Here is a 25382-nt window from a genome sequence, read left to right on the forward strand (position 1 = left end):
CCTTTGCCCTTCTTCTGGGACCACCGGCTTTCGGGGGCGGGGCCGACCTCACGGGTGCGGGCGCTGGGCGTGCGCCGCGTCTGCGCAGAGCGCGGGCGGGGGCTCCAGGCGGCGGCGGCGCGGGCCGAGCGCCGTGGACGCGCCCCGTGCGCGCGCGTGCGCGCGCGCGGCCGCCTGCGCCCTGCCCCCCCCCCCCCCCGCGTAGCCCGGGCTGCCGCCTCGCCTTCCCCAAGCGCAGGCTTTGTGGGTTTTTGCGAAAACGCGCGTCCAGGAAGGCGGAGAGAGGCGGCAGAACTGAGTTCTGTTAGACGCAGTCATCGGAGGGTTTGCAGTGCACTGAGAGCTGTGAGTACCCGGGTATTCACTCAAGTGGCACTGGCGTCCTGAAAAGGCTCAGTTCTCGGTGTCAGAGAGGGGAATGTGGGCCTGCGGGAAACTACCCCTGATGACGTACCTGAGTGGGTTTCAACTCTGTCAGGCCCGACACCACTTTTAAAAATAAGCCTTTGTCGGCTTCATGAGGTATAATTGACAAAAAAAAAAAAAAAAAAAGGTGTGTGTATTAAGAAGTACCGTGTGATGGCTTAATATGCTACGCATTGTGAAATGATTCCCACCTGAAGCTAAGTTACCAGGCTTTGGGTGGGGTGAGAACACCGGAAACCACTGTCTCAGCGAATTTAAAATACACCATACGGTGTCACTAGTTAGAGTCGCCAGCTCTACATTAGAGTCCCTGGAACTCATTCATCTCATATCCCAACAGGCGGTGACCCCGGGACCCACTTCCCCCACTCCCCCCCCATCCCTGGCTCCCCCCATTCCTCCCTCAGCATCTCTGAATTCTAATTTTTAGGGCTGAATACTACTCCATTATGGGTAGAGAGATCATGTTTTCTTTATCCATTCATCTCCTGGTGGACATAAGCATTACTGTTTCTTGACTACTCGGTGTAAGGCTGCAGCGAACCCAGAGTGCCACGATCTCTTGGATACTGACTTCATTTCCTTAGAGAAATAGCCGGAAGTAGGATGGCTGAAGCATAGAGTAGATCGGTTTTTAATTTTGGGGGGGACTTCATGCTGTTTTTCCTAAAGGCTGTACCAATTTACACTTCCACCCACAAAAGCTCACCAGCAAATGTGTCCGTATCTTTGCCAACACTCTCAACACCGCTTTATTATAGTAATCAATATTTCGCAACACCCCCCTTTGTTAACCCAAATTAAATTCATAGGTAATATGTTTATCCAAGTGCGTTTTTTTAAATTGAAGGGTAATTGACATATTATAGTTTTAGGTGTACCGCAAAATGATTCAGTACTTGTGTCCGTTGCAAAATGGTTACCGTGATGACTACTGACATTCATTGCCTTGCCTACTCTCAAAACAAATTTTTTCCCTTGTGATGAGAACTTTACAGATCTACTTTCTCAGCAACCTTCACCTTCCAATATGTAATAGAGTATTATTAACTACAGTCATGGTGCACACCTCCCGTGACTGACTTCCTCTCTCTCTCTCTCTTCTCTTCTCTTTCTTTCTTCTTTCTTTCTTCTTTCTTTCTTTCTTTCTTTTCTTTCTTCTTCTTCCTTCCTTCTTTCTTTTCTTCTTTCCTTTCCTCCTCCTTCCTTCCTTCCTTCCTTCCTTCCTTCCTTCCGTTCTACTTCCTTCTCCTTCTTCCTTCCTTCCCTCCCTCCTTCCTTCCTTCCCTCTTTCCTTCCTTCCCTCCTTCCTTCCTTCTTTATTATGACTTATTTTATAGCTGGAAGTTTGTGCCCTTTCACCCCGCAAGTGCGTAATTTTTTAAAGAAAAAGGATAGATGGCCTAATGTAAACAAGTTAAATAGAGTAAAATCCTAAGTGTCTTTTATCCTTTCTGTGTCCAGTCAGAAAACAAACCACTCTAAGTATTTCAAAGAAGCAAGTTAATCTAGGGAACTGGTTATAAAGGTTGGGCAGGGCTGGATGAGCATATGGGGGAAGGTAGGGTTATCCAGGATTAGTAACTACAGGAACTCATACCCCCTGGAGCTAGAGAAGCAAAGGGGAAAATGATGTCCCCCAGAGCCTCCGAATGCAAGGCCACGGTGTCTGCTCCCTGCACACCACACCCGGCACACCACACGACCCAAAAGACAGGGGGGGAAAAGGGGTCTTCCTGATCTCTTCCATTCCCCAGTGCCTCCCATTGGCAGACCCTCAGAGAAGCCAGATGGGAAGGAATCTGGAAGCTGTAACTTGGAGGTTTCTGGCCCTAGAGGTGGAGAGCAGGGCTCACAAGGGATGTACAGAGCCAACAGATAATAGTTTCATTGCAAATTTTTAGGCACAACTACATTTGAAGATATAATGAAGATGCCAGATGCTTGAATCTGCATTTAAATAAGTTAGGATTTAATGGAAGTAAAACAAAGTTCCACGAAATGTACAGACACTTTCTGTATCTGACTTTCGGAAAGAAAAGGTGGAATAGTGGATTCCCATATATGTATAATCACTATGAATGCAATGACTACAACAGAGATCCAGGTGGCTGTCGTGGTGACTCAAATGTCATGGGCGGCTTTGCCATTCCTGATGAGATTCCGAAACAGTCGAGTTGACAATTTATAGTAAAAAGTGTAAACAAAACAGAACTCATTAGTTGCATTGTTACAAAATTCAGTGTATACTTAATCATGCCAAAAAACCTTGTGTTTATATGTCAAGGAGTTAGGTCTGGAGCTGAAATCATTAGGAATAGGTTTTTTTCCCACCTTCATGAGTACCATCAGGACATTCAAAATTTGAGCAGGACTAAGGATTATAGAACATCCAATTTCCTGGTCTCTTCCTTCTAAGTGCCCTTTGCATATCCACCCCCTACCGCTCACCCCCTTTGTTGTAACAACTAAAAATGCCTCCACAGATTTTTGGTCTCTCTTGAGCAGCAGTACAGCTGTTAAGAGCACAGATGTAGTTGTGTAGTCTGATACAGAAGTATTATGAGATATCAAATAGAAATTAGGTTATAGAATGTTGCCTTTCATTATTTTAGGAAGTATTTGTCCATGCATATGAGAAAAGGCTTGGCATTTATAAACCGAAATGTTAACAGTGGTTATTCCTTTTGTTGGAATTTGAGGAATAGTTTTTTTGGTTTTTTCTGTTTTTAAATTTTTTTTCTACTTGAGAAATTTTAGAATGCATTCAAGGGGGGGTGGAGAAAAAGGTTAGGTCAGGCAGGCGTATCAGTGAGGATCCTTCTGGGCTCATAGGAACAGTCAGACCCTAAATCTGTCAATGGGGACTGACCCAAGTACCTGATACGAGCACTTGCTCAGACAAACTTTGGTTCTACCAGAAATGCCACCTCCTTCCTGCAACAACCACTCTCTGCTGCTCACTGTTTCCTTCGGGATGGTGAACAGAGCGTGTCCTTCCTGCTGTGGGTCCAAATGGGGTCATACTAGTTTTTTGGCTTCATAGCACAGCAGTTTCTTTAAGAATAGGAGCCCGCTGAACTCACCCTCATGCCGGCCCGTAAATCTCAGGTATGAATCGCCAAAACTGGGAGACTGAGTCCCACGCTTGGACAACATTTTCCATCCTTGGGCCAAAATGGGGGGCATCAGCAAGATGTAGCACGTTCAGTGGGTTGCATGCTGGAAGACTTGTGGCGGGCCTGATACTGTGGGCCCTACCAAGAAGACTGAAGAGGATGATAGGATAGGGGCGCCCATGTGTTGGCAGGTCCCAGCATTTTCCAACGACTTCTCACTGGGATTTAACCCAACACACTGTCTCCAGTCCAAGCTGCCAGCCTCCAAAACCTCTGTCCTGCACAGGACCTTGTGCGGGGATCTCCAGGCAGGGCGTGGGCGTGCCCGACACTCACACATCTCCCAGACCTGAACGCCTGGGCCGAGACAAGGATAGTTTCCAGATGTGGGCTTCACATCTGGGCCAGCCATCAGAAGGCTGCTTATTTGAACAAAGACTGGAAGTACTCAAAGAGCCCCGAGGTCCAGAGAAGGCTGCCAAGAGCTGGCGAGCAGATGAGTGGAGAACAGACCTCAATTTATGGTTCCAGGAGAGGAAGAAAGCTGTGCTTTGTGGTCCGCACGGATACGTGTGAAGCAAGGCATCCTGCTCCTTCAGGGTGGGCAATGGCTCGTTCGTAGGATTAAAATCAGGGGCTTCGATTCTAGGATGAGCAGAATTCTAACTGAGGTGCACTCCCATTTCCAGCGTGGCACCTCGACCTTCCCCCCCTTTCCAACCACCTCATAACTGGTATTCTGTGGAAATACTGTGGAAATAGAAAATCTTCGATTTTATGGCCCTTTCAACCCATCATCCCCACTGGACACACACTTCCTTTTTGAAAATGTTTTCAAAATGTTTAGTTTTGAGAGAGAGAGAGCGACAGAGAGTGAGTGGGGGAGGGGCAGAGAAAGAGAGGGAGACACAGAATCTGAAGCAGGCTCCAGGCTCTGAGCTGTCAGCACAGAGCCTGACACGGGCTCGAACTCACAAGCTGTGAGATCATGACCTGAGCTAAAAGCTGGGTACTTAACTGAGTCACCCAGGCACCCCATTTCCTTTATATGTAACCCTGTGACTTGGGCAAATTCCCCATTGACTGGAGGAGCTGAGAAGAATAGATCTGTTAGCAGTCCTCTTTGGAGGACGTCAGTGAGATCGGCACAACTTGGAGCAGATTCTTACGTTCCTACAAAGTGCAGAAGTGTACTCCTTGGGCTGAGTCCTGTTGGGCGAATTGTCTGCCCCCTCCCCCTGCCCCTGTACCTGTGTTGAAGTCCTAACCCTCAGTACCTCGGAATGTGACGTATATGGAGATAGGGGCTTTAAAGAGATCATTAAGTTAAAGTGAGTCAGTTGGACGGGTTCTCATCCAATCTGAGTGCTGTCCTCGTGAAGAGATTGTGCACAGACACACGCAGAGGGAAGGCTACGTGAGGACACAGGGAGAAGGTGGCCATCTTCGAGCCCCGGAGAAAGTCCTCAGATGAAACCAACCTGATGCTACCTTGATCTCAGACTTTCAGCCTCCAGGAATGTGAGAGAATCAATTTCTGTAGCCACCCAGTCTGCGGGCTTTCTTATCGCGGCCAGAACGAACTAACATGGAGTTTGGGGGACGCCCGGACCACAGTGGTGGCCCCAGCTGCCTGGCTCTGTGGGGAACCAGGGACCAGGCCGGTAGCGAGAACGGGCAGGACGATGACAGCCCTGGGTGCGGTGTGAGCCTAGGGTGTTGCCAATTTATTTTCCGGTTGGTGCTTTCATTATCCTCACACCGTCAGGAAAGTTCTATGACCTGTCACTGCCTGGCTTCTGCTTTGTGTGGGGCATAAGAAGGTCCTCGCTGAGGGGTCGGAAGACAGTCGTGCCGCAGGTCTTCAAGTCCAGACTCAGGAAGGGGCAGGAGCGTGCCCACTGGCAGGGGCGGCATCCTTAGGGCCTCAAGAAGAGCTTGTGGGTCGTTTGAAGAGAACTGGTTTCCTTCAGCGACGCTGGCACACGCTTGTGCGGTTATCACTTGGATTACAGGTAGAATGGAAATTTTACTAGCCATGTAACCTTAGGGAAGTTATTCAAACTCTCCCGTCCTGTTTTTTGGCCCTAGGGATAAGTGGGGTTCGCAGAGTGTTATAAGGGTTAAATGAGACCATGAATAGAAAGGCTATGGAAGCACACGGCACTTTGTCTCGGTGCCAAGTATTTCCTGAGTTCCTCCTATGTGCCAGGTTCCATCTTAGGCTTTGAGGATATAACAGAAGGTAAGAGGGAAAAAATGTCCCTGCTCCACAGAGCTTACACGGTAGACAGGGAGCAACTATAAAGGAAACAGACGTGCAGAAGGAAGTGGGGTCCGCTGGGTCAGAGGCTGGTGCAGAGTCAAGGTGAGAAGAGGAAAGGACCCACGAACAGGTGCTTGCACTCCATTCACTGGGCCCCTGGGGGCGGAAGGTAGAGCTGAGCCCTGAGCTAAGGAGACATTGGAAGGGCTGCTGCTTCCTGGAGAAGGGGCTGGAAAACTCTGCTTGTTGGCCCCGGGAAATAATTAGGAAGCCTATTTATGTCCAGGATCCTAAATGGGGGGGGGGGAATCTCCTGTTTAAAAATAAAATGAGTTTGGCGGCCTCAAAACGTTAAACATAGACTTGCCATGTGACCCGGCAATTCCACTGTGAGGTGTAGATGCCGAAACGTCGAAAGCAGGGTCTCAGGCTGATCCGTGTAGAACGACGTTCGTGGTGGCTCTGTTCCCAACAGCCCAGAGGTGGAAACAACCCACCCACAGATGGCTGAATAAGCGAAGCGTGGTATATGCACACAGTGTTCCTGAACTTGAATAAGGAGTGAAATCCTGATATGTGCTCAGCGTGGAGGAGCCCTGAAAACATTATGCTCAACAACATAAGCGAGACCCATAAGGGCAAATGACCGCGTGATTCCACTTACATGAGGTGCCTAGGGTAGTCCGATTCGTAGCCATAGAAAGTGGAACAGGTGTTCCCAAGGGGGGTGGGGGGTGGGGAGTCACTGTTTACTGGGTACAGAGTTTCTATTTGGGGTGATGAAAAGTTCTGGAAATGGACCATGGCTATGGTTACACAACATTGTGAATGCTCTTACCGCTGCTAAATTGTGCACTTTATTTTTTTAATTTTTTTTTAACATTTATTTATTTTTGAGACAGAGAGAGAGAGAGCATGAACAGGGGAGGGTCAGAGAAAGAGGGAGACACAGAATCTGAAACAGGCTCCAGGCTCTGAGCTGTCAGCACAGAGCCCAACGCGAGGCTGGAACCCACAGACCGCGAGATCATGACCTGAGCCGAAGTCGGACGCTTAACCAACTGAGCCACCCAGGTGCCCCTAAATTGTGCACTTTAAAACAAACAAACAAAAATAGTAAATGTTGTGTTAGGTATATTTTACCACTATAAGAAAAAAAAAAAAAAAGGAGAAAAGAAAGTTATTTGCCCCAGGTGGCTGAGCTAGGGGAGCCAAGTGCTGAGCCTGGCATCCGGGGGTCCCTTTTTCCCAGCCCCGCTTGCTCGCCAGCACAAAGCGGGGTGCTCACAGTGGCTGGGGATTTACAGCAGCAGCAGTACCCCCGGATGGGAAGGCAGCGGCCTTCCTCGCCTGTTTCTTGCACCTGTGTTTCTTTGTGACTGTCTTTCCCGTCTTCCCTTGGAGTCATTTTCTCTGGTTTTGGGTTGTAATTAATGGAGGCCGCTCTGCGTGCTGACATGTACCCGGGAGCCAGGCTGCACCAGCTTCAGATCTCAGCTCTGCCACTCACTAGGGGGGATTCTGGGGCAAGTTTCTTAAACTCTCTGTCCCTCCTTTTCCCACCTGTGGGAAGCGGTAATAGCAGGGGGTGGTTGTGGAAATAAAGTGAAGTCACCCGCCTGAGGTGCTTGGAGCAGTGGCTGGCACCCCAAGTGCTTTCATTGTTGGGTGTTCTCGTTGGTAGCACACGACCGGGCTGAGGGAGCTGAGGGTCTATGGCCAGCGTGCAAGCTTCTTGGACTTAGAATCCTTTTGCAGGATTCTTAAACCCCCCAGGACTCTCCTAGAACGCTGCATCAGAGCCGGGAAGAAAGGCAAAGATACACAGGAAATGTTGCCCACGCACATCCTTACTTACTCGGCGATGTGGAATGATCTCTGCATTTCTGTAGGACGTGGTTTATAAATCAATGGGTTGGGATCAGGGCAGTCTAAAATCCCTTGAAGTGTGCTCACACGCTTCCACACAATCTGAGCATGTCGCGTCTGCTTTCATTCAGCAGTGCTGCCCCCTGTGGGCGGTCCGCGCACTGCAGTCCAAGTCACTCCAGCCAGCTGGGGGCGGGGAGGACTGCAGAGGCCTGATGGTGTTATGTTTCCCCTGACCTAAGCCCACTCCTGATTCTGTTCCCTCTGTTCTCTCTAAATGGATTTGTGAGATACTTACAGCGTTCCTGTTCCCATGAAATGAGGCTTAACAAAAAGAAAAAAAAAGGCGGCCAGCCTCTGATAACCCAAGGAGATACAGCCCCCGTGTGTGATTTGGGGCAGGTTGTGGGTCTCAGCCAGCAAATGAGCTCCTAGAGGCCTACGATGTACTCTCTCCTGAAGAACATCCCACTTTAACATTTCAAGACTCAAAATCCAGGGACACAGTGAGACTAATATGTTCTATATTTAAAAAAAATTTTTTTTAATGTTTGTTTACTTTTGAGAGAGAGAGAGAGAGAGACGGAGAGAGAGAGAGAGACAGGGCGCGAGCAGGGGAGGGGCAGAGAGAGAGGGAGACACAGAATCTGAAACAGGCTCCAGGCTCTGAGCTGTCAGCACAGAGCCGATGCAGGGCTCAAACCCGTGAGATCATGACCTGAACCGAAGTTGGACACTTAACCCACTGAGCCACCCAGGTGCCCTGAGACTAATATGTTCTATATTTTTAAAACTTTTGCACAGAAAGGAAAAAAACGACCATACGCTAAATTTTAGAAAATGAAAAATGGAAAGAACAGTTTTGTAATTCATGACAAAAAAGGCTACTCTTCTTCCTAATACATAAAGAACTCCTAGAAATGGAAGGGAGGGAGGGACGAAGGGAGGCAGGAAAGTAGGAAGGAAGGAAAGGGAGAGGAGGATGAGCAAAAGTGGGCCACATTCACAGAAAGCAACCCCGAAATACCATTTTCACCCACTGAATTGGCCAAAATCCTCATGTTTAATACCACACTCTGTGGGCCAGTCCGTGCAAGGGCAGGCACCTTGGAACATTGCTAGTGGGGATGGGACTCGGCATACCCATTATGAAGGGGGATGTGGCCTGTCAGCAGTTGCAATATGAGATTCCACTTCTGTAGCTGCACGTGTGCACAGAGAACATACAATGCATTGAGATTGTTCATTGCAACATTGTTTGTGATAGAAAACAATGGAAGCGACAGGTGGCTCTTACCACATTTACTGCCTCCCTGGGATGAACTCTATGCAGTGAGAAAAGAGGAGATGTGCTATCAGTATTGACATGGAAAGAACTCTACAGTATTCCATTAATAAAAATAAGCAAGGTTCAGGGCAGTGTATTTAATCTACTACGTTTTTATCTAAGGGTTGGAAGATACGAATTTATGTTTGTATTTCCTTGGTTTTGCCTTCACAAGGTTACCCGTGGAGCACCTAGACTGATGGGGATAAGGCTTGGAGGTATCCACTCTCCTTTCTGCTCCTTCTAGACTTTCCAAACTTCTCTTTCTGTATATTGATTGTTGAAAGCATGAAGGTGTTACCAGTTTACACTTAAATAAATATATTCTTATTCTCGGGGGGTAGTGAGGATTCTCCTATGCTACAATGAGAGAATAAATAGTCCAACCTTTCTGAGATGCAATTTGGCAATATGTATGGGCACAGAGATTTCACTGTTAGGGTCTTGATTACATACTGTTTAAAGCGAAACATTCCCAACTTTTGGAAGACGCACCTGTTAAATGTCCCAACATCAGGGGATGATGACATACCCGTAAGACAGTGATACATCCATAGGACAGAATACTCAAAGCTAATTCAAATACCACAAAGTATATGTACTGACATGGAAAGTTGGCCATTGTTATAGAATGGAAAAGCAAATAACATATTTGCATATATGGTCTGGTACAATATTTGTAAAATATAGAAATATAAAAGTAAGTAAACTCTGTAAGGGTAATATGCCAACATATCATCAGTGACCATAGCTAGATAGTAGGTTGGGATCAGTTTTGTCTTTTATTCATCTGACTTTTCTGATATTATGTATTAGCATTACAAGTAAAGTTAATTAAAAATAACCTTAGGGGCGCCTGGGTGGCGCAGTCGGTTAAGCGTCCGACTTCAGCCAGGTCACGATCTCGCGGTCTGAGTTCGAGCCCCGCGTCGGGCTCTGGGCTGATGGCTCAGAGCCTGGAGCCTGTTTCCGATTCTGTGTCTCCCTCTCTCTCTGCCCCTCCCCCGTTCATGCTCTGTCTCTCTCTGTCCCAAAAATAAAGAAACGTTGAAAAAAAAAATTAAAAAAAAAAAAAATAACCTTAGAGGGGCGCCTGGGTGGCTCAGTCGGTCGAGCGTCCAACTTCAGCTCAGGTCATGATCTCATACTCCATGAGTTTGAGCCCCGCGTTGGGCTCTGGGCTGACAGCTCAGAGCCTGGAGCCTGCTTGGGATTCTGTGTTCCCTCTCTCTCTACCCCTCCCCTGCTCATGCTCTGTCTCTCTCTGTCTCAAAAATAAATAAAAACATTAAAAAATAAAAAAATAACCTTCCAGCTATATGTATATATACAAAATATAGTCTTTAATAACAGGACCAGTAGCATATATCCTGTTACAGCACCTGGTTTTTCATCTTGAATACTTATCGTCCATATCTTTCCCAGTCAACAAACACATCTCAGGGAAATGTGGTCAGGCTACAATGGTTTTATGATTGTTTGTTTTAGTTTTTTTCCTCAGATCTCCTGATCTTTCTACTGTCAACCCTTATTATTTATGTAATTCAGAAATAAGCACTTTTAAAAGGAAATACTTTTGTTCTAATAGTTGGCGGTTTTGAAAGCCCTTTTTACAGACTGCACACAATATGTGCAAAACCCAGCAGAGCCATGATAACTCTATATGGAGAAACAGAGACTGGGGAAGTTAGGAGGTTTTCTGGCAGTTGCCAAGCCAATAAAGTGAAGCTGGGCCACGTTGATTAACACATGGCCCAGAAGTGCTCATTCTGCCGGCCATGCACATTCCCAGAGCCCTCCTAGACATCTGGAAGGCTTGGACTCAATTCCTACTCCACCAGAGAAGTGAACAGGGTCATCTACAATATCCAATAAAAGTCCTCAAAAGGAGGGGCTAACCAACAAGAGAAAGCATTCCTGGAAAGACAGTTGCTTGAGGGCCCCATACTGAACTGCAGTGAAAGCCTCAAGAATTCTCTTTCCACTTTCCTGTGAACATGCTTACCACTGAATGTGGGAAGACTCACGAATATTTCTAGAGAAAAGGATTTCCATTAAAATAAAAAGAAGAAAAATAGATTATCCCCACTTATAGCTTGTTTGAAAGTGTTATTAAAGGATAAACTTACTGAGGGTAAGATTATTTTTTATCTCCATATTTCAGTGCTTAGTTATCCCAGAGATACTCAGTAGGTATTAGATGGTTGTGATAAATGGATGGATGGATGGATAGATGGATGGGTGATTGAGATGCATTAAGGAAGGAAGGAAGGAAGGAAGGAAGGAAGGAAGGAAGGAAGGAAGGAAAGAAAAGGGAGGGAGGGAGGAATGGAATCTAGAAAGAAGGAAGGGAGGCTGCTGGGGTTGGTTGGATAGATGAATGGAAGGTTGGTTAGGGTGGAAGAAAAGATGGCTGACTGGCTGGCTGGTGTGATGGAATAATGGGTGGGTGGATGAAAAGATGGACTGATGGATGGAATGGGTGGATAAAGCTGCAGTTGATGTTAAAGTCTAACAAACACTCAAGTACTGTGGGCTGTTTCAGCTCAGGTACAGAGATATTGCTACATAATTTTTTCTCTTTTAGGAAGGATGGAACTATCTCCGCTTTTTATGCCAGTCTCATTAACAGCCGCCAAGACAGATGCGGGGCCCTCAACAGCAGTCCTTCTTCTTCGCATCCAAAGAATGGCAGAGAAAGTTAAGAAGCCGAAATGAGGAGGCACAAAGTTAGCATCTTTATTTTATAGGTGAGGTAACCGACCTGCAAATAATGAATGTCCAAGCTATTAGAGACCTTATAAAATACCAGGCATTTAAAATAAAATTGTAACCATAGAAATGAACAAAAGAAGAGGAAGGGCAGGGTCATTAAAGTCATTCAGTGGGACGGGACAGGTCTTCCCACTGTGGTTACTGCCAGGGCTAAATTGCAGCGTGTGAGGCCATCTGCCCTGGTATTCTTCCTGTCACTCCCGAGAGCTTTTTATTCCACTTTATTTTAGGAGTGCCAAAAGGTGGGTTTCTAATTCTATTACCTCTCTAGTTCTTTTATAGTACTCAGATCTGGGCAAATACCAGTACTATGAAATGTGTCCTCTTTTTTTTTTTGTACTTTAAATCAGCCAGAAGTTTAATATCTTGAATTTCCTGCTTCTTTGGCATTCCTCACCTGCTGTGTGCATGCCAGCTGCACCTGCATGGTTTTCTGAGCACGTGTCTACCTGCCGGACTGCCTGCCAGGCCGTTAGCGAGGCCAGTGGACGAATCACACACTTGGGTGTTTTGCGATTCTGTCACTTTAATGATAGTGAAAAGCTCCAGACTGCCTGCAGCCCCTCCAGTGTTTGCCAGACAACTCAGAGCTGGAGGCAGACGTTCATTTAGAAACTGCCAGCGAGCAACGGAAAGTTCTCAAACACCTTTTACCTCTGAGGACTACAGCGAGTCATGGCCCTGAGTTTGTTGGGGTTTTTTATTTTTGCCTGTAAAAAAAAAAAAAAAAAAAAAATGCATTCTCCTAAAGGCATTGACTTAAAGTGCTATAGCAGGTGCTGCCTGAACCCCACCCACACACTGTCTTTCCCCTTCAGTGCTAACAGGCTGGAATTCCAACTGCTGACACCTCATTTTGTGTCCTGAGGACTTTCTCTTGACCTGGAGCCCCCTTTTCCACCCTGTGCAGCAGGCCAGAGTGCTGGAAATTGATGCCCCCGGGAACAGACTCCCAACAATGGTGAATAGGAGTTGGTGTATAAATGCCCCAGCTCCCTTGCCCCTCAGGTGGGATTGCTCTGAGGTGTATGTTTCTCACTGATTTCCAGAGTTTTCTGAGCAGATTTAAGCTTCAGTCACCCCCAGAGGTAGCTGGTTAGATACCACATGCTTTCTTGGCTGCCTCTTCTCTGTCTTATGTCCCTCTGCCCTGCCAGCATCTCCTGGGATTGTCTTCCAGATAAAATACTCCATCTGGAATCTCTGTCTTAGAGTCAGATCAGAGAACCCCCCCCCCCAAAAAGGCCCACCTCGACCAATGGGATGCTGTTGCAGGGGTTGGAGGAACACATACTGGACATCTAGGAGATTCCCTCACAAAATCAGAAAGTGCAGCCCCTTCTATAAGCCTCAGCTGTAGTATACAATTTGGGGGCCCTCTGATGCACTGTGGGGTTCCTCTGGCTGTCACCTCCTGTCCCAGGAGTGGTGAGCTGGTAGAGAACCCCAGCCGGAGGCACTCAGAATGCACGTGTAGGTGGACAGAGGTGATGTAATCTGGGGGCATCCTCTCCAGTCTCCCCACCTGGGAGGAAGGAGGCCTAAGAGGCAATAGAGGAAGTGGATTCAGGGAGAAGAATGAGAGGGAAAAACAGACGGCCTTTCTGCATCCTTCCCATTTCGCTTAGATTCAACTTATTTTTTTTTTGCTCCGAAGTATATTCTTTAGTGTTTCATTCAGGGAGGATCTGCTAGGGGCGAACCTTCCATTTTTATTGGGTAAGAGGTCTCTGTTTTGTCCTTGCTCTTGAACAGCAGCTTGGCTAGACTTTGAAGTCTACATTTTCTGTCTGCACGTGTGTTGTCTTCTGGCTTCCATAGCTGATACTGAGAAGGCTGTTTCCAATTGGACTGTTGTTGTTTTGCAGGTAAGCCTGTTTCTGTGTGATTTGATTTCTGGTTTCTTAATCCAGAGAGATTAAATCCTTTATTCCCTTGCTAACTTCTGCAGTTTCATTCTCATCTGTCTGGGCATGCCTTTATTTTTATTTATATTGCTCAGGATTCCCTATTCTGAAAAACCTTAAAAAAGAATCTCAGCCAGTTTCTCCCTGACTTTTGCCGCTCTCTCAATCTTTCTAGCCTCGCCTGAAATTTCTATTAAGGGTAAGATAGATCTTGTTATTTTATCCTCCATGTTTCTTAAGCTTTCTTTAGTATTCTCTATCTCCTGTTGGCTCCTTCTTCCAATTTACAGACTCTTTCTTTAGCTGTGTCCCAAGCTGCTGCTTAGCCCCATCCACCAAGTGCTTCATTGAAACGATCCCATTTTTCATTTCTAGAAGTTCTGTTTGGCTCTTCTTCAAACCCATTGGTCATACTTATCCTCATTAGTTAGTCTCTCGTCTGCGGGTTTAATTTTAAACATCACTTTATGCACTCTATCTGAACATTGTATTATCTGAAAGCTATTTTTAGTGTGGACATTCACTTTTACTCATGGTGACTGTGTCCTCTAGTGCTTTGTAATTTTTTATTTTTATTGTAAGCTGCCTTCCACAGGGAAAATGTTGTTTTGTTCTGTCTTGTTCTCTGTGGGAATCCTGTGCAATTTGGAACACAGAAGTGTCCCTCCATGGTCGTTTTATTTTGGCTATTGCCAGTTGTCTTGGGGATAGTCAAATCAGCTAAAAACATCACCACCTCTACATAGCCTCCTTGGGCCCCTTTCTCTCAGCTGAGCCTTGGAACCTCTCCTCTCTGCTCACATAGCTCCTTGTACATATCTCTATGGCATCTCAAATAGCACTCTGTTTGGAGACTGTGTGTCTGTGTCCTCAGTTACTCTAGAAGCCCCTCAGGCACTCATCAGGTCTAGCACAGAGCTCATAAATGTTTGCTGAATGAATGAACTTGGAGAAATAAGTCTTCAGTGCCTCACCTTCTTTGAATGGGATGTTATCTTTTGTCCTGACCTCATGGGATTTGGAGACATCATAGGCCCTCTATGATAGATCATGGAGCTATCCCATAGACCTCATGGGAATTTGGGGAGATGCTTTAATTCACCCCTAACATCACTGCATCAAATCATTAATTTCCCTGCCTAAGATAATTAACTAAGGGGGCTCTCACAAGCTGTGAAACACTAACATAGGTACCTCCCAGTGCTATTCCACTGTGCCTGGTGACTGGTTTCCCACTCATTATGATCTGCTTCCTTTGTGCTTTGTGAGACAGGAATGGTTGCAATGGAAAAGATCTGTCGTGTACTAACAACTCCAAAACTTTCTGAGACTAAAACAAGGCTGTACCTGAGGCTGATATACTTGGACATATGCTGGACTTAGAATCCCTCAAAATCAAATGGCAGCAGCCAAGCAAACAGCCGTATCAACCCTAAATGGCAACTGTGTGTTCCTCCTTTTCCCAGCTTGACTGAGCGGCTCTTTGAGAGCATGGACCATGACATACATCTGCTGGGGTGTCCTCATGGCGAGGTTCAGAAGCACGGCGCTGAATCGTAGGTATGGTTGAATTTTGACTGGTTGAGTTGTAGTTTAAAAGTAGAGTCAGCGTTCTATATACGAAGTAGAAGCCACCTCAGAATACTGACAGTTCTTAATAATAGCAAAGCCATTTTTGGTTTGTACTATACTTTTTCTTTTCTGCTCAAGCATTTTGTGGTGGGGAAAAAAGGATTGGATTGCAGTGTTTTTTTAGTGGCTCCAAATAGCTATCTTCCTCTGCCCCCTAGTGGCCTCATGACAAATTGTAAGAACCTTCATGGTTCTCAATTTCCCTGGTTGCTTCTGTTCTTACTGTTTTTGTTATTGGTTATGAAAAAAAGATTTCCTTAAACTTGCCGCAACCTCAAAGTGCCCTGTGTTAAAAATTAAATGAATGAAATATAATTTTACTAGAAATATACGTGCAGTGAGGGGCATCGAGAATCTAGAATTTAGGAAGTGATTCTCTCTCATTCTCCAACAGGCTCCATCCGTGGCCGTCCATCTTTGGTGTTAATACTTTCTGGGACAGTTGTTTGCCACTCTGGGACCCCTTATGTGACAGCTCCATTTGCACCAGCATGAAATGTCCCTCCCCGGCTGCATTCTAGAACCCGGAACCTCCAAAGTAAGACCTAAGCCTGCCTTCACCTGGTGGGGTTATCTGCTTCCCTGCCTGGACTCCTGTCCAGACCAAGAACGGCACCTTCCTCATATGCCTTGGCTCCTGGCACCGAGTTCCTCCTGCCTGTGCTCTCAACATAACACTAGCGTGGGGGAGCCCCAAGAGAATCGGGTTCTCAACACCAAGCATGGTTATTTCTGGTGAAGTACAGACCACGCAAACCATGTCTTTATTTATGCCACCGAGCCTGCATTAGCTCCCTTACCAAACCTGGAATCCAAGTGGCTCCTCTTGAGCAACTTGCCTCCCAACAGCCCCGGTCACCTTCACATGGATAGTGGCCAAGGAAGGCTTTTCTCATTCCGCCGTCATAACGGTGGCTTTCTTGTTCAGTGTAGCTGTGGGAAACTATTTCGTCTCTGTTTTTTGCCAGGAGACTGGATCATTCATCTGACAATAAAGAGAAATTCCAACCTGAAGGATTTTGACCACAGAGGAAAAGAACTTCCTGAAAGTTCTCTTTCAGGAAGAATGATGGGATGTCCCTGGGGCCAAGAATCAAAAGTTGTGTTCTTGGCCTCAACCCTGTCTGGCTGCCATGCTCCTTGTCAGTAGCATGGAATTTACCTCAGCGTGATCTTGTAAGGATTATAGGAGGGGGAAAGGCTTTCCTAGAAGAGAGAAAGCCTCCTCTCCTTATAATCTTGAATGGACGGCTGAAGGATACTATACAGTTTTAGGAACTTTTCCCATAAAACCACATTGACTTTCAGAAAATTAGCTCTCCTGTCACTAGCTAGTGGGAACCTCAGTTCACAAACTCATTGGGGTGTAAGAAATGCTATTTTTTAATTCCCCTAAATCCAATTCTGAATCTCTGTTAGTTTCCTAGGCCTGACGTAATGAAGTACCCTCAAGCTGAGTGGCTTATACAATAGGAATGTCTCACAGTTCTGGAGTTTGTGGTGTTTCTCCCTGTGCCCCTGTTTCTGTTGTTCCACATTTCCGTCTTTTAAGGATACAGTCATATTGGCTTAGGGCCCACCCTAGTGATCTCACTTTAACTTGTAACTTAATTTTTTTTCTAAGAGAACCGATGAGCTGGGGAGAGGCACGAGGGAGGGAGAGAGATAAGCAGGCTCCATGCTCAGTGCAGAGCCTGATGGGGGGCTTGATCCCACGACCTTGTATCATGACCTGAGTTGAAATCAAGAGTTGGATACTCAACCAACTTAGCCACCCAGGTGCCTCTGTAACGTAACTTAAAAAAAATTAATGTTTTATTTTTGAGAGACCAGAGAGAGAGAGAGGGAGAGAGATTGCAGTGGGGGGGGGTGCAGAGAGAGGGAGGGAGACAGAGAATCTGAAGCAGCCTCCACGCTGCCATCAAAAAGCCTGACCTGGGGCTTGAACCCAGGAACCGTGAGATCATGACCTGATCAGAAGTCAGACGCTGAACCAACTGAACCCCCAGGTGTTCCACTTCACTTTTTAACTTAACTTTGTAAAGGCCCTATTTCCAAATAGGGTCACATTCTGAAGTACTAGAGGTTAGGACTTCAAAATATCTTTTTTGAAGGGACACAGTTTAACCCATAACAGTCTCCATCCCGCCAAGCTAGTGGGAAACCGTTAGCTCCCTCTTCACCACACCCACATATCCTCCAGCCTGGGACTGAGCTGCTGATGTTTTTGGCCAAACCCGAGGACCTGGGAGAGCCCTTTGTCTTAAGTCTTATTTGCTGCGTGGTGCCCAAGCTTGCATGGTGTCTCCAAGTCAGCAGCCAGCCGGCCATGCTTTGCCTGAAAGCCCCAAACCCCTTGCCTCACTGGCAACTCCAGTGTCCAGAGAGTTGGCTGGGTAATATGGCACCCTACATAAGTATCCTTTCTGAATATTGCCACTTCACCAGGGACCTGAGGGCTTGCTAGTCTTGACCCTATTCACCTTTTTCCTTTCCCTTTTCGACGCCCGTAAGCGATCCCCTCAAGCAGTTCCCAAAGAAACAGAGCACTGACATTAAATAGATTTATCACCAAACCTTCCCTGAGGAGAGGCCACTCAGAGCCTGCTTACTTCCATAAAATGGAGGGAGAGAAAAAGATGAATAACAAAGCTCGTATATCAGTGCCTCGTCCTGCCATGCTTCTAACAGTGTGCCCAACAGATAAGCCACAGGCCAGTTCACCAAGAGAGGCCACGCTGGCTGGAACCTCAGACCCGAACATGGCCTCCTTCTCTCCACACTCAGTCCAAGGCACTTGCCTACCTGAGCAGGTGTTGCTGGGACCTGCGGGTGACTCGGTGTGAATGAGTTTTGCTGGGATTGAGAGGACATTGGGAATGAGATGACAAAGTCAGAGTCATCTACTGGGAATTGGACACAGAGCCCAGAGCAAGAACCGGAAGGGCACAGTTGAGAAGAAATTGAGGGGTCCATAGTCTCTCCCGAAGGAGAAAAGAAGTGACCACGTGCTTGGGCAGAGGCTCTGTGGTATAGGAAATGTATTTGGCCTTTGTCTTCATTCCTGACACAGAACTCCTAAAATCCTGGAATTTCCTGAGTGGTAGGGATGTCTTTTGTTATCCCTGAAGAGCTCTTTCTGATCACACCTTGGTTTATGCTACTAGGGTGATTTGGAATGCAGTTCCTAGATTGCCAAGGGATGTTTTGGGTTCTAGAAAGACCCAGGATGGGGCTGGTCACTAGAAAACCAAGTGGTTAGAGAGTCGGAACTCCCAGCCCCACCTAGCAGCCACCATGAAGAGTAGTAGGGGCTGGAGATTAAGCTCTGTAAAAACTCTTGATGTGAGAGATTTGGTGAACTTCTGGATTGGGGCGCGTGTGTGCACACGCACACACACACACACACACACACCACGAAGTGCTGGGGTAGTGTCATGCACAGAGGGGCCACGGAAGCCCCATACCCCAGCCCCCGCACTTTGCTCTGTGTGTCTCCTCCACCTGGCTGTTCCTTATTATAATAAACCTGGTAAACAGAAGTGTTAACCTGAGATCCGTGAGCAGTTCTAGCAAACCATCCAACCTGAGGAGGGGGCTGTAGGAACCCCTGATTCATAGCCGGTTGGCCAGAAGTATGGGTAGTCTAGGACTTTTGACTGGTGTCTGAAGTGGGGCAGTCTTGGGACTGAGCCCTTAAATGTGTAGAATCTGCCACAGACTTCAGGTAGTCGGTGTCAGACTTGAATTCAACATTAGGGCACTCACTTGATGTCCAGAGATTTGGGGACATCGTTGGTATGGACAAAAAAAACTCCACAGGTGTTGTCAGAGTTCCGAGTAAAAATAGTCCAGAGTCATCCTGACCCCAGAAGGCCAAGAGGAGCAGACTGGTGGATTGAGGTGTCCCTGTGCTTGAGATAGAGAACAGAGGACAGAGAAGGTCCCCCTGGGGCTCCCAGGGCCCTGAGGGCCCTTGTCACTTAGGTCCACAGGGCCAGAGACTCCTTTGTCTTTCACCACCTGTGAGATTTCCTGTCACTAAGGAGACTCGCCAGTGACACCCACAGAGAATGGTAGGTCCACATGAGGCCGCCCGGCGGGGACAGGATGGAAAGCAGAACCATGGGGACACTTGTGCAGAGACACACAACGGCTGCAGGAGACCAAAGAGCACCTGATAAGAGTAAGTGGGACGTGCACATACAGCACGGTTGTGCACACGCACACATACGTACATGCACACTGATGGAGCTTAGCTAACATGCATCTCAAAATTTTAAAACGCAGTAGATGAATTAAAAGAAATTGTAGTCATTGTGAGATTTGAGTTAGTGCCCTGGGAGATCAGGCACAAGACCTATGTCATTAACTAAGTTGCTGGATTCCAAATGCCCAAAACCTATTGTCTTTCTCTGTACTGGCAGAAGTAACTAGAAAAAATATATTTTTTAATGGCGGCTTTTACAACCGGGTCAAGAAAACATTGGATACCTGGGAAGAAGTCTAAGGACGTTCAAACCCTCCACACTGAAAACTATAAAACATCACTGGAAAAAAATAAATAAATCAAAGGAGACCTAAGCAAATGGACAGATATACAAAGTTCATGAAGAGGAAACCTAAATATTGTTAAAATGTCATTTATTCAAAACTGGTTTATAGATTTAAAGTAATCTCAATTAAGATGCCAGTATTTTTTTTTTTTTAACTGGCACGCTGATTCTAAAAATTCATTGGGAAATGCTCCCATTACCAGTACTTGAGAATTTTAATTGTTCCAAAATCTCATCAAATGTTGGTATTGTCTTTTTATTTTATTTTGCTTTATTTAAAAAAATTTTTAATATTTATTTGAGAGAGAGAGAGAGAGAGAGAGAATGAGTGGGGGAGGGGCAGAGAGAGAGGGAGACCCATGTCCTTCATTTCCAGGGGGCTCTTCTGCTGAGAGATGCCACCATGCACTCAGAGATCTCAAACCCAGAAAATACTGATGACAGACGTTCCTTCAGTGATTCTCAGCTGGGTGAGCGCTGGAGTGCCAAGGGTTGAAGCATGTCTTTCTTCCCCCCAACTCTCAAGATGCCTGGGCAGCCGCTTGGGACCATCACCCTTTCTTAGAGCCCCCTGGTGCCTGGTGGGAGAGCCATACCCCTCAGGCGTGTTGGGATGGCAAAATGATTGAGAACCAAGGCACAAGTGGATGATCTCAGCGACTTCCAAAATGGACGGGTGTATGGCTTTCCCAAGGCTCCAGGAGAATTAGAATCCCAGGAAAACCTACCTGTGGGGGTACAAGTATTCTGTGCCAAGGTCTCTGTTTGGTGTGAGTCTTCTGAAACAACCTGAGACTATTGCATATTCCAAGATACTAAGTTTAAGGCTACTTAAAAAAATCTGTAGGTTGCCAGAGTTTTCATTGTCCTGCATGTGTTTTACAGAATATTTTATCTCTTCTTAATAACACCTTTTTGTACTAACGTCTAGGAAGATAACTCCGAGGTGGTGTAAGCAGCGCTGCTCAGATTTCCACGTGCGTGTGAATCACCCGAGGATCCTGTTAAAATGCAGATTCTGATTCAGAAGGTGCAGGCAAGGGCCTGAGATTTTGCATTTTTAAGACGTTCCTGGGCAGGACTGGTTACAGAATTTGCAGGGCCCTGTGCAAAATAAAGAGGCAAGAGCCCTTGTTTAAAAATTACGAAAAAAATTCAAGGTCGGGGTGCCTGGGTGGCTCAGTTGGTTAAGCGTCCACCTCTGATTTCAGCTCAGGTCACGATCTCACAGCGTGTGGGTTCGAGCCCCGCATCAGGCTCTGGGCTAAGAATGCGGAACCTATTTGGGATTCTCCGTTTCCCTCTCTCTGCCCCTCCTGTTCTCTCTCTCTCTCAAAAGTAAATAATAAATATTTAAAAAATCTTTTCAAGGTGAAGGGAGAACGTTCAACCAGTGCGTGATCCTTCTAACCTCAGAGTCCTCCTGAACGTGGGGCCCCATAGCACCGTCCGGTCACACACCCACGAGGCCGGCACTTTTCCCAGGTGATGCCAAAATGAGCCAGTCTGTGAAACCGGACTGTTCCTTAGACTCCGAGTTCTCAATATGGCAGCTCTGACCTGAATTCCATCAAGAGAAGTTAGTTCCTCCCGCATCCAAAATCTCTCACTGTAAGGTGGTCTGGAGATGAGAGGCCTCAGGTATCCAACAGTGCTCGGACGGTACAAGGTCCACATCTACTTACACCTGTCTTCAGAATTTACTGATTTGGCGAGACGATAAACAAGTGATTCATAAACCACAGGGCGCTGTATAAATATTGGCCCCTCTACTGTAAGACGCCTTCAACTTGCAACTCGGTGAGAGAAACTGACGCGAGGCCCTCTGGTGCCTTCCTATGTGTCAGTCCCCAAGTTCAAGCCAGCTCGGCTATTGTAGATCCCTGAAATTCCGTTTAAGTGAATACCAGAGAGAGAGAGGATCCAGGGCGGGCGAAGAACCGTGTGATGAGGATCTTCGGTGCTTCCGGGAGGCACTGAAATGTGAAATAATTAACCTTTGGAAAGCCTGCGTGGTGACTTGGTATTTTTCCACCCCACTGAGGCTAAAAGGTTAATTAGTTTTCCCTGTGTGTAAGAACCAGCCCTACAATTTAGAAGTGATGGCCGGATGCCCCTACCTCCCGAGCAGCAGTGGGATGGGGGTATTCTCTTTGTGGGGGTCACCCACCCACAGGGCCGGAGCTCCGGGAGAGGCTCCCATTCCCTCTCACCCTTTACCTTTGGCCCCCACGGGTGCCTCTGTGGTGTTCTGCCAGAGGTGCCTTCGGGGACCTGCTCCGGGCCCCATCTGTCTTCCTGCTGGTGACCTCTGTGGGTGCCCCTCCGGGGCTGGTGTTGTTTCCGGTTTGGCCTCGTCAGCGTCACCACCCACCCTCACAGACGTGGAATTTCGGAGAAGAAGTGCCCATTTGCCAGGGATGTGGCCTCGCCCTCCGGGCCAGCTGGCTCAGTGCCAGGACAGCCCTGCCAGGATGGTCCTCTCTGTTCCGAAGGAGGCCCCAGAGGTGGACGCATCTGTCAGAGCTTGTTCTTTTACGAATAATTAGTGCTCTGGTTTTCAGTTTACTGTGAAATGTGGTGCTGGAGTCCGTTCCTCACCCGGAGTTGATAAAAGAACTCTCCATCTTCTTCTCTTGTCCCTCGATAGCTGTGATTGTCCGCCCGACTGCACAACAGAATCACCCAGGGTGCTTTAGAAGATACTCATGTGTGGGGCGCCTGGGGGGCTCACTCAGCGAAGCATCTGACTTCAGCTTAGGTCATGATCGCATGGTTTCGTGGGTTCGAGCCCTGCATCGGGCTCTGCGTTGACAGTGTGGACACTGCTTGGGATTCTCTCTCTTCCCTCTCTCTGCTCCTCCCCCGCTCACGCTTTCTCTCTCTCTCAAAATAAATAAATAAATAAATAAGCTTTAACAATACATAAATAATAAACAACAAAATACTCATGTGAGTCCTACCCCGAGGCCAATTAAATCAGCATCTCTGAAGGTGGGATTCTGGCATATGGCTATTTTTTAATACTCCGCGAGCAGCTCTCACATGGAGCCAGCGCTGAGGGCCGCTGCCCGGGAAATACACCGACGGTTCTGGTAGCACAGAGCCCCCCCGGAAATGCTGTTCCAGTCTCAGCTGTCTCCAAAGTGCTGTTGGGAATGTGTTGCAGTCACCCTTCATTCCCCAGAGCAGCTATTCTCAGCCCCTGTCACTTCGTCGTGCCCCCTAATCCGCCCTGACTTCTGACCTTCCCAGCTCATGACCCAGCCCACCCCCCCCCCCCCCCCGTGCAGAGTCCAACTCCAGGTGCCCACGCTGGTCCCAGCCCCTGCCTCTTGTCCCAACGCCGTACTTGGGTTTGTGGAGCCTCAGTAGACGCACTGAGGGCTGGCGACAGAGCCAACCCTACGTATCCCCCATCATGCCCTTCTCCTCACCCTTCTGGGAGGGGGTCTCGGGCCTCAATACACCTTTCCCCTCACTCCCTGCCAGTGTGGACATACCCAGCCCAGGGTTCTCATCCGCCCCCCCCCCCCCCGCCCCCCGCTGTCTGCAGGAATGCTGAAGCTGTGTTGGCTTGAAGGGCACGGAGGACTTCCAGGCTTTGGCCATGTCCTCCTTTCCTGTCGCCTGCTGAAATGCTATCGCAGGCGTGGGCATGTGCACATCCTAGTTGTCTCAGGGGGTGGCAGCTGTCATTGGGCACTTTGTTTCCAACCTCTGCCGACAGCCCCTGGCCCCGGGGCGTCTCCTGGTAGTCTAGCTCGCCCCCGGGCTCCGCAGCTCGTGCATCACTGCAGGTGACACTGGCATGAATCAGAGCAGGTTCTAGTCTCGGTAGTTCATGGTACAGTCTCATTAAAGATGGGTCCCTAACGTGTAACTCATCAACTCAGAAATCACCGATCCAAGTACGCAAGGAGGACACCACCACGGCTCGACCTCTCGACTCCCCGCGGAGTTTGCCCAGGTTGTTTCTGAGAGCGAGCAGGGTGTCGTTACAGGAGTTCCTGGGAAAGACCCTGTTGTGAGTGGAATTGTGCCCCTCACCAAATTCATACGTTCAAGTCCTAACCCTCAGTACTTCAGAATGTGACCTTGCTTGGAAATAGGGACTTTGCAGATGTCATTAGTTAGGATGAAATTGTTACTGGATTAGAATGGACTTCAATCCAGTCTAGCTAGTGTCCTTAAAAGGAGGGAAATTTGGACACAGAGACACGGACACACAGGGAGAAGGCCATGTAACAAAGGCAGAGACCAGAGCGCTGTGGCCATAAACCAAGGAACACCGAGGATCGCGAATAACCACCGGGAGCCGGAAGAGGCAAGGAAAGGTCTTCCCCTACGTGTTTCAGAGGTAGCATGGCCGTGCTGACTCCTGATTTCAGCTTTCTAGACTCCAGAGCTATGAGAGGATAAGTGTTTGCTGTTTTAAGCCACCTGGGTTGTGGCACTTTGTCATGGCAGCCCCAGGAAACCAAGACAGGGGTAACCCCCACCCCAGCTGTCAGTCTGAGTGAATTTCTGTGGGTTTAACAATGCTTCACATCTCAACAACCAAAATCCCATCTAATTGGCTTGAGCAATGAGGGGATTTTTTTCTGTGTCTCAAATTACTTGCTAGGAAGAGACACCCCTGGAGATAGTTCCCATCAGATGAGTGTGTGAGCATGGGGAATCATACACGGGGCACATGTGTTGCTGGGGCAGGTGGGGGTTGGCCTTATACTCCCAGAGGGAAGGCTCTGTTTTTCATCTAAACGTGTGCATTCAGCTCACTTCCTAGTTTTCCTAGAACAAAATGGTTCTTTACATTTATGTACTGGAAGTAGATTTCGTATCAGAGTCAGCCTCAACAGTGACATACCAGGTTTAGCTTCTTGAGGCAAAAAAGCCTCCCAGCAGTTTTTAAAATCTAGTATATTCTATCGAGATTTCAAAATTCTTAGCGCTGAGTTGTAGCCAGGGCATCCTGTGTGTGGGGCTGTGGAGTGTGTGTGGGGGGGAGGGTAGCTGTGGGTATATGACAGTTTAATGGAGCCTTCATAAAATAGTCTGGAATCTTGTTCTCAGTGATTTTCCAATTCCTTTTCCAATGTACTTCTTGAGCATTGTCACTGAGATCTATCCAGGTGGAAAAGCAGCTGGAACTAGAGCATTCCTCAGCATTGGCTCGTCACAGAGCCATAAAAATGACAAATTCCTGTGAGTCCAAGTTCCAGATACCCCAGCCTGGCACACACCGGTGCTGTGGGGAGAGAACCACAGACTCTTGCTTGGGTTTCTCCCTCTAGGGAAAAAAGCCACAAAGAGTCTTGGATGCTCAGCTCAGTCAATTTCAGCGGGCATGTGTTCTCTACTAATCGATACTCAATTTTGCCACCCGGGAGGGTGCTGTTTTGAGCAGCTGTGTGTCTATAGGAAATAATAAAGTGATTTATTTTTATGTTGAAAACTTCAATATTTGATATACATTCTAGCAATATTGCCTCCCGCCCACCA

The 25382-nt window shown here is 47.4% G+C and overlaps 2 long non-coding RNA genes across 5 annotated transcripts; both read left to right on the top strand.

Moving 5' to 3' along the window:
- Positions 1 to 211: 211 nt before the first annotated feature.
- LOC115498646 lies at positions 212 to 16988 on the top strand. 3 transcript variants are annotated; one of them, XR_003963895.1, is made up of 6 exons: positions 212 to 345; positions 11595 to 11757; positions 13538 to 13650; positions 15156 to 15249; positions 15716 to 15859; positions 16290 to 16988. It is a non-coding gene; the product is annotated as an uncharacterized LOC115498646 (long non-coding RNA). The 3 variants fall into 3 exon arrangements; XR_003963894.1 differs by having other exon boundaries at positions 15716 to 16988; XR_003963896.1 differs by having other exon boundaries at positions 13541 to 13650; positions 15716 to 16988.
- Positions 16989 to 17269: 281 nt separating this feature from the next.
- On the top strand, positions 17270 to 21088 carry LOC115498614. 2 transcript variants are annotated; one of them, XR_003963883.1, is made up of 3 exons: positions 17270 to 19507; positions 20254 to 20347; positions 20809 to 21088. It is a non-coding gene; the product is annotated as an uncharacterized LOC115498614 (long non-coding RNA). The 2 variants fall into 2 exon arrangements; XR_003963882.1 differs by lacking the exon at positions 20809 to 21088 and having other exon boundaries at positions 20254 to 20736.
- The last annotated feature ends 4294 nt before the right edge of the window (positions 21089 to 25382 follow it).

This window comes from Lynx canadensis, chromosome D3 (genome assembly GCF_007474595.2).
Source record: "Lynx canadensis isolate LIC74 chromosome D3, mLynCan4.pri.v2, whole genome shotgun sequence".
Taxonomy (NCBI): Eukaryota; Metazoa; Chordata; class Mammalia; order Carnivora; family Felidae; genus Lynx; species Lynx canadensis.